General features: G+C 36.4%; 1 long non-coding RNA gene across 2 annotated transcripts; it reads right to left on the bottom strand.

The window, feature by feature from the left end:
* Window positions 1–408: 408 nt before the first annotated feature.
* Window positions 409–7,591, bottom strand: LOC118812503. Of its 2 annotated transcripts, none has more exons than XR_005007549.1 (7): window positions 7,494–7,591; window positions 6,981–7,266; window positions 3,582–3,626; window positions 3,445–3,477; window positions 2,379–2,522; window positions 2,097–2,136; window positions 409–1,013 (listed from the first exon to the last, which is right to left on the bottom strand). It is a non-coding gene; the product is annotated as an uncharacterized LOC118812503 (long non-coding RNA). The 2 variants fall into 2 exon arrangements; XR_005007548.1 differs by having other exon boundaries at window positions 7,427–7,560.
* Window positions 7,592–9,352: the final 1,761 nt, after the last annotated feature.

The raw sequence follows: 9,352 nt of genomic DNA on the forward strand, positions 1-9,352 counted from the left end.
CTGTAAATGTGTATTAAAACATGAAGAAGTGTGCTCTCTTTAAAGGATGTGTTCACTGATTATGTACTACACTATATAATATATTCTGTGAATTATACAGATCATAAAACAATATATTAACTCCATTCTTGTCTGTCCATCTTTATGCACTAAAGCCAACTTAACCACCTAGTCTACACTACACTAACATCAATATAGAATCAAAATTCTCAGAGAACAGAAGTTTAAATACAGGCAAAATAACTTTGTATTACTTCTCTCTGATGCTACAATTTAAAACTAACACAGAACTTGCACTACAATGACTGCTTATATTAACGGTAATGTTATGTTAATGTTAATCTTAACGTGTTTGTGTTAATCATGAATGGAAACAGGGAAAATAATGAAAACGTAATCATTTCTCAATATGATGAGTATAAAGACAAAGCATTTCTTTATTAAAGTCACTATTACAAACCCCCCCTGTGCCCCCACCACAACACTCTCAATACATGCAATAAAGGCCAATTGTGTATAAAATATAAATCTTATACAAAGAATATAAAAAGAGTCCATGTTATAAATTCATATGCTGTTAAGGCTTTAAGAGCAAAATTCATCAGAAAAACAAGAGAAAAACTGGCGGAGAAAACACAGAATGAATAGACAATCAACAATCACTACTGTATCTCCATTTGTATACTGGAATTATCAGGAGCCTGAAGGGAATGTTACACTGGGGAAACAGTATACTGTAAAACATACACTTAAGTACTTTTACTGTAAACAAACATAGGTGTGGAGGTATGTGAATATGGAATATGTGACCTGAAGTGGTTGGAAGTAAACAGCAGAGTGTTGCGTGGAAGGTGAAGGACGTCACCTGCCTGTAAGCTCCACAACTTTCTTTGGCTTTGTTCAGTATTTCACTGGCATTTGATCCGACAGGCTGAGGTCACTGATGGTTCTAACAATGTTTTCTACATCATTATATAAGGCACCTTGGATCTTCCTCACAGATTCCTGATTATCTGTAGCACAGCAAAGGAAAAAAGAGAGGAAGATGAGGGAGGGAAAGAAGGAGAAATTCACAATTTCACACAAAAGTAAGTCACAAAAAAGTTATTGTATACAGTAAAAGAATCTAAGGAACACTGTATCACTGTAGGCTAAATGCTATGGTCAGTTCCAGGTGATGCAACTCTTAGAATGTGTGTGTGTGTGTGTGTGTGTGAGTGTGTATATACACACTGTTAGAAATAAAAAATGTACCTCAAAGGTAAAACAGTGGTTTTAAGGTCTGATTGTGAACCTTAAATAAGTTTTTCCAGGTAAAAAGTTCGTATTTGTACCTCAACCTATTGTTTTCAAATAGAACAATAAAATAAAAAGCCTGGAGACGAGACGGGGTGTGTGGAGTCAGTACAGCTTGTCTGGGTAAGGGACTGAGATGAACCCCACCCCAGTGACAAGAGAGGCACAGCCCCAGTGACAGTTTACTACCTTTATTACTGAGAGTGTATACATTATTATATATGATATATTATATATGTATATGTGTGTGTATGTATATACACACACTACGATTCACTTGAGATATAAACAAATTGTGTCTTTTTTTGTGAACTTATCTGTCTTGAGATTTTTTAACGTTATGATGTTTTCTCAGTCTTTTTATTATCATCTAAAGCTCTCTTCATCATTCTGGACACATTTAACATTTCTACATACTTATTTACAGCCTGCTAGTGTCCTAATAATTATTTGAAAGCTGTGAAGCTGCACTGGACTAACATATTAGAACCATTTTATACACTTTTCTGCAACTAAAGTGGTTTTATTTATGGTCTTATTGAGTAGTAATTTGTAGTAACTTCAAACTTTTGAACTTTTGATTATAAACTTCTGAACCGTAGTGCGTATTTATTTTTAATATTATTAATTCTCCTTTGAGGTCAATACTAGTAGATATATCAGTTTTCACATATGTACATTTTTGTATAACAGCAAAACAGTTCAGTGTTTTCAAATGCACAGTGTTCTTAATAACTTTCTGTGATAATGTTGAACCATAAATAAACCTGAAAATACAGTGTATGGAGTGTGAAATTTACCAGCAGTGCTGTTGGTGTGAGAGGCATCATCATCCCTGAGCTGTACAACAGAACAAAACTCAATGAAGCTCAATTAATTTCAAAGATGATACATTTGGGCCAAATTCACTTTATGAGTTAGACCGAGTCTTTGGTAGAGCTCTGTGGGACTCTGGATCTTAGCTGGTGAAGCTCAAACCAGTCCCACAGTGCTAAACCTATATGTGCTCAAGATCAATCAGAAGCAAATCATTATTTATAATTTATTAAATATGAGAAATGGAACTATAACACAATATTTACCGGTGGTTATGCAGTTTTTCATCACTCCTTATTTTTGGTTGGACCCCATATTCGCATTTATATTGCAGCTCTGCATTGTTGAGTTACGTATGATGGGGCCAAAGTAACTGGCACCGCCACTTACATTAATCGTCACATTATCACCTGTTGACACAAAAAGTCGTTGCATGATTTACACAGTATACTTGTGTTAATACTGTATTTGATTCTCATTGAGATTACTAAATATTTTCCTTTTCATTTTAAGGATGTCTCATCTGTGTAACCTACAGTATGCAAAATGAAGAACTTATGGGCCAACCGACCAACCCTTTACATATCTGCATATGTACTGTATTTAAAGACATTTTAAAGTGGAATTCCACTGACTTTTCTCATTTTATGCATAATTCAATAGTTGAGACAAAGTCATTCAAAGTGGTTTGATGTGAAATTGTGCATTGTGGGTATCCACTCAGATTTCTTTACAGTGCTGGTGATAGAAATCAGCAGTTGTTATGTCTACAACACAAATACAGCCATTTTATTTACTATGCAAAATGACCAGTGAACCTGCATGTGCATTCATAGTTATAATATGTAACGCTGATGACAGTAAATTAGTAGTAAATTTCAAGAAACAAAACAAAAATCTTTGGGGACTATTTTGCCTTACAACACATTCATGTACCTCTCTGCCATGAATGTGTTTTAAACCAGTGTCACCACTGTGAACAATTCTGACTCTGTTTCTCAAGAACAGAGCATTTCACATCAAACTGCTCTGAATGACTTTGTTTACTTCTTACCAATTTAATTATGCTGACATTTTTAAAGATCTGTGGAATTTCTCTTTAAAACTGCGCTGTAACTGATGACTGCTGTGTATTTTTTCCTGAAAGGTTACTGCCACACAGCAGCTTTGAAGCACCTTGTTCAGGAGCGCTCGGTCAGACAATGGAGAAGGATAGTATGATATGGTCAATCTTATCACATATTTATGATACCAGATAGAATCCAAAATTAACACTTTTATATGCATGAATCTGCTGACATTTTGAGAAAAATTAGCTAGAAAGACAGTAACCTTGGCTTTGGGTCCCAGGATTCATTTGTGTACCTGATGTAAAAACAGTAGAAATTGAATTATCTATGCGTTAAAGTGAAAGTTTAATAAATATGAAATAGTTTTTGTCCAAATTATGTCAAGATATCAAAAGTTACCTGCAATACAGTCAGTTTCAGATCTACCGATGGCCAGGCTCTGCTCTGTGAAATAAAAATATACAAAATAAAGTTAAACTCCTTAAAGCACAGGACTGTAGAAAACAAATGTGATGAGAAAAGAAGCACCAAAAACCACTAGATGTTCACAGTACACTGTACTATGATGCCTGAAACTAAACTACAGTTTGAGTAGCTGGTGTTCGTGTACAAGTGTTTGATTTTAGTGTATTATGTCATTTCAGTGTGCAGCAGTGTTAAGGCTACTGCACACTAGACGTGGCACGCTGCACTTTGCCACATAGGATTACATAGCAGGACGCTGCTATTCCACACACACAGAACGCCAATAAACATGAAGTTCATCTTTACAGTCTTTAATGAAATAAACCTTTCACCATAATTTATCATGCTTGTCATCAGTTCACTACTTCTTCACAAACTCACTGTTTTTGAGCTGAACAGTGAATAAAAGACAAGGCTAGTCACATTAGCTGAGGGAACAGACCATTAGCTTTTGTCTGTTTATCTATAAAACTGACAGTCTTCCTCTGTTTAAATGTAAAGGCACATCTCATCTGCTGTTGTTTTCTGTGGTCTCAGAATGGCTTTAATTTAGTAATGTCAAAATCCTGAGTGGCGCAGTGTTAACAAGATAAGAAAGTAAACAGTGCTTGGAGTTACCAAGTGTGTTGACAACGGTCTGCGTACCTCCATGAAAAACTATGTTTTAAAATTTTTGGACACTGCATGAACATGTCCTGGGTACAGTGGCTTTTAGATTGCCTATAGCATGCGGGTAGCATTATCTGTTTTTCACCTTCTTAACGACCTTGCAATTTAAAGGGTCCGCTGACATTCTGGGGGAAAGTGTTAATAGGACATTTGGGTTTGAAACATTTTCATTTATCACAGGGTTGTAATAGCAATAACATAGAGTCTGCATAGAGTTCCTACTATGGGCATGACACCAACTACATAATGAGGCACAACTTCAAAGGTCTATGTGGTCCACTAATGAGCTGTAAGTAAGTGTAGGGTGATGGTGGTCTGCCTGTGGTACATATGGTCTAATAGTGAACAGCTAAGTTTGTGTGGTGGTCTATCTGTAGTATATACAGCCTAACAGTGAATAGGTATATGTGGTGGTCTATCTGTAGGACATATGGTCTAAAAGTAAACAGGTATGTTTGTGTGGTGGTCTGTCTATAGTACATAAGGTCTAATAGTGAACAATTATGCTTGTTTGGTGGTCTTGCTGTAGTACATATTGTCTAATAGTGAATAGTTATGATTGTGTGGTGGTCTACCTGTGGTACATATGGTCTAATAATGAACAGTTATGGTTGCATGGTGGTCTGTCTGTAGTATATATGGTCCAATAGTGAACATTTAAGTTTGTGTGGTGGTCTATCTGTAGTACATATGGTCTAAAAGTGAACAGTTATGTTTGTGTGGTGGTCTACTGTAATACATATAGTCTAACAGTGTATGTTTGGTGGTGGTCTATCTGTAGTACATATGGTCTAACAGTGTATGTTTGGTGGTGGTCTATCTGTAGTACATATGGTCTAAAAGTGAACAGTAATGTTTGTGTGGTGGTCTACCTGTGGTACATATGGTCTAATAATGAACAGTTATGGTTGCACGGTGGTCTATCTGTAGTATATATGGTCCAATAGTGAACATTTGTGTGGTGGTCTATCTGTAGTACATATGGTCTAAAAGTGAACAGTAATGTTTGTGTGGTGGTCTATCTGTAGTACATATGGTCTAAAAGTGAACAGTTATGGTTGCATGGTGGTCTATCTGTAGTATATATGGTCCAATAGTGAACATTTGTGTGGTGATCTATCTGTAGTACAGATGGTCTAAAAGTGAACAGTTATGCTTGTGTGGTGGTCTACTGTAATACATATAGTCTAACAGTGTATGTTTGGTGGTGGTCTATCTGTAGTACATATGGTCTAATAGTGAACAGTAATGTTTGTGTGGTGGTCTATCTGTAGTACATATGGTCTAAAAGTGAACAGTAATGTTTGTGTGGTGGTCCATCTGTAGTACATATGGTCTAATAGTGAACAGTAATGTTTGTGTGGTGGTCTATCTGTAGTATATAAGGTCTAAAAGTGAACAGTAATGTTTGTGTGGTGGTCTATCTGTAGTATATAAGGTCTAAAAGTGAACAGTAATGTTTGTGTGGTGGTCTATCTGTAGTACATATGGTCTAAAAGTGAACAGTAATGTTTGTGTGGTGGTCTATCTGTAGTACATATGGTCTAAAAGTAAACAGGTATGTTTGTGTGGTGGTCTATCTGTAGTACATATGGTCTAAAAGTGAACAGTAATGTTTGTGTGGTGGTCTATCTGTAGTACATATGGTCTAAAAGTGAACAGTAATGTTTGTGTGGTGGTCTATCTGTAGTACATATGGTCTAAAGTGAACAGTTATGTTTGTGTGGTGGTCTATCTGTAGTACATATGGTCTAAAAGTAAACAGGTATGTTTGTGTGGTGGTCTATCTGTAGTACATATGGTCTAAAAGTGAACAGTAATGTTTGTGTGGTGGTCTATCTGTAGTACATATGGTCTAAAAGTGAACAGTAATGTTTGTGTGGTGGTCTATTTGTAGTACATATGGTCTAAAAGTGAACAGTAATGTTTGTGTGGTGGTCTATCTGTAGTATATATGGTCTAATAGTGAACATTAATGTTCGTGTGGTGGTCTATCTGTAGTACATATGGTCTAAAAGTGAACAGTAATGTTTGTGTGGTGGTCTATCTGTAGTACATATGGTTTAAAAGTGAACAGTAATGTTTGTGTGGTGGTCTATCTGTAGTACATATGGTCTAGAAGTGAACAGTAATGTTTGTGTGGTGGTCTATCTGTAGTATATATGGTCTAAAAGTGAACAGTAATGTTTGTGTGGTGGTCTATCTGTAGTATATATGGTCTAATAGTGAACAGTAATGTTTGTGTGGTGGTCTACTGTAATACATATAGTCTAACAGTGTATGTTTGGTGGTGGTCTATCTGTAGTACAGATGGTCTTACAGTGTATGTTTGATGGTGGTCTATCTGTAGTATATATGGCCTAACAGTGTATGTTTGGTGTTGATCTAATAGTGTATGTTTGGTGGTGGTCTATCTGTAGTACATACGGTCTAACAGTGTATGTTTGGTGGTGGTCTATCTGTAGTACAGATGGTCTTACAGTGTATGTTTGATGGTGGTCTATCTGTAGTATACATGGCCTAACAGTGTATGTTTGGTGTTGATCTAATAGTGTATGTTTGGTGGTGGTCTATCTGTAGTACAGACGGTCTAACAGTGTATGTTTGGTGTTGATCTAACAGTGTATGTTTGGTGGTGGTCTATCTGTAGTGGTGGTGTGCTACCTGAAGTGTTTACTGTTGATATCCATTCCCTGAGCTCCGGGCTGGACTCATTCACATCGTTTTCTTTCAGCATGTCCAGAAATTTAAGGCACAATGGGTCACCCTTGCTGAGAATTGTGTCCAGGAGTTTTGTGATTCGGTCAGCACGATCTGAGATATCCATAAGTTTGCCGTATTCGTCCATCGTTAGAAGCTGCCGTGAGTGTACATGCTGTAAAATGAACGGATCCGCGCTCAGCCACCTGATCAGCTTCACTTTTTTCTTAATTATAATATCCATTTAGTCCTGAAATCAAAGAAAGAAAGAGAAAGTGTTTTCCCCATAAAAGTAGGGCTGAATTAAGCAAAATGGCAACAACTGTAGCACACAGTCTCTCTGTCTGTCTGTTTACAGTAGACTACTATAAGCGTGAGTTTCCTGAAGTAGACTATTAGAAATGTCTCACCTTCAGTGCAGCTTATTTAACCATCATATTAGATTTCACAACAGGCTGTACAACTTACTGAACGGACCTTATTTCCACCACTAATCCACCTCTGTCGAACCGAGCTGTGCCCGTCCAGCTGCTTTCAGTTTCGATTTCCCATCAAGGAAGCTGCAACTATTTAAACAACCACTAGATGACGCCGCAGACACTGCTGTGGGCACGCCACGCGCTGTGGAGAGAGAAAGTGAAGATCTATGCCATCTGCTGGTTGCGTTCACAACATTTTGGGCCTTTGGGAAAATTTTGGGAAAATTTTAATAAGGGATTAAAATCACTAGTTGGAATTTTTGTAAAACAGGAATTTTGTGACCGCACAAGCAGCAGCTGAAACCAGGAATGTTTTAAAGGACCCACATCCTACATTTTTTGCATTTAATTCTTTGCCCTGAATTCTACTTATGATGTTCCACATTAACTCCAGTGTTTAAGACCATTTATTGTTAAACTGTGTTGAATGATCAGCAGAGCTTTATTTTACTGTAAAGGAGGATTATTTTATTTTTACCTACAAATCTAATTCTAATCTAATTCTGGCTGTTTCAGAAGCTTAATTTCTATGTGCTGTCCAGGTGCTGTATGGACCGGAGAGTGAATGTTTTGAATCTTTAAAAATTGTATACATATTACATAAACCTCTTCTACTATAGAAAAGCATGAGAAATTTAATTTTACATAATATGGACCCTTTATGTGTACTACATTAAGCCTCTGTCTTTCTTTCTTTCTTACTTTCTTTCTTTCTTTCTGCCTGTATATTTCTCTGTATACCCATAGCAGCCATGAAAACAGGTCCTACATGTGGCTCAGGTATTGAGTGTAGCTATTAAACCACGTGCAGTCATGGAACCTTATTAGATTGAATTAATACACCAAACTTATGAACATCCAAGATTCTGGTGACAGAACTGTAGACCTCTTGGAGACAATTCTCCACAAGAGCAACTTATTTTGTCTTACATTGACAGTGTTTCACAACAATTTTAAGATTAAAAATAATTTATATATATATATGCATTCCTATAGTGACCAGCAGTCTGCGTGCCGACCTTCAGGGTTAAAGGCTAAATATGCAGTTCTACATTAACTCCAGTGTTTAAGACCGTTTATTGTTAAACTGTGTTGAACGATCAGCAGAGCTTTATTTTACTGTAAAGGAGGATTATTTTATTTTTACCTACAAATCTGATTCTACTGTGGAGCCACAACAGGGCAGTAAAAGAGCCGCATGTGACTCCAGAGCCGCATGTTGCCGACCCCTGGGCTAGTATAACAATTAAATAACACAGCATAGAATAGATTTTTTTCAGAACAAAACCAAAATTGTTTCAGAAATATAACGAAGAATTCAGTTTATATGTGCTTAAAATCTTCAATAAAAGAGTCATGAACTTCGAAATCTTCGATTAATATACAAAATAAGAACCCACAGGTTGATCAGCTCTAACATTAAACAATAAAATTCAGAGGTGGAAGAAAAAACACAGATACAAAGTTATTTCAATAAAATAATGACTCCAGTAGAAGTAAAAGTAGCAAAAATCAACCTGAGTAAAAAATGATCTGTTAAAAAACTCCTGAGTGCCCTATAGAACTGTTTCCTTTCCTGCTCTGTACATCCAGCATCTATCAGCACAGGAAGCAAAACCCTCTATTCTTCTTTTTTGAGATATTTTTGGTCTAAAGAAATGCTAGAACTCAAAAGTGAGAGGTGTGAACAATCTCAGAACAGTACAAATACAGAACCAACACAACAGAATGAAGTTAAACCCAAAAGGAAATTAGCTACTAAATTTGAAGTGGAAATGAACAAAAATAAGTAGATTTCTTTCCCCATGAATACATACAAGTATAACTAAACGAAACAGAATTTGAAAACTACACAGA

The sequence above is a fragment of the Colossoma macropomum genome, unplaced genomic scaffold, assembly GCF_904425465.1.
Source record: "Colossoma macropomum unplaced genomic scaffold, Colossoma_macropomum, whole genome shotgun sequence".
NCBI lineage: Eukaryota > Metazoa > Chordata > Actinopteri > Characiformes > Serrasalmidae > Colossoma > Colossoma macropomum.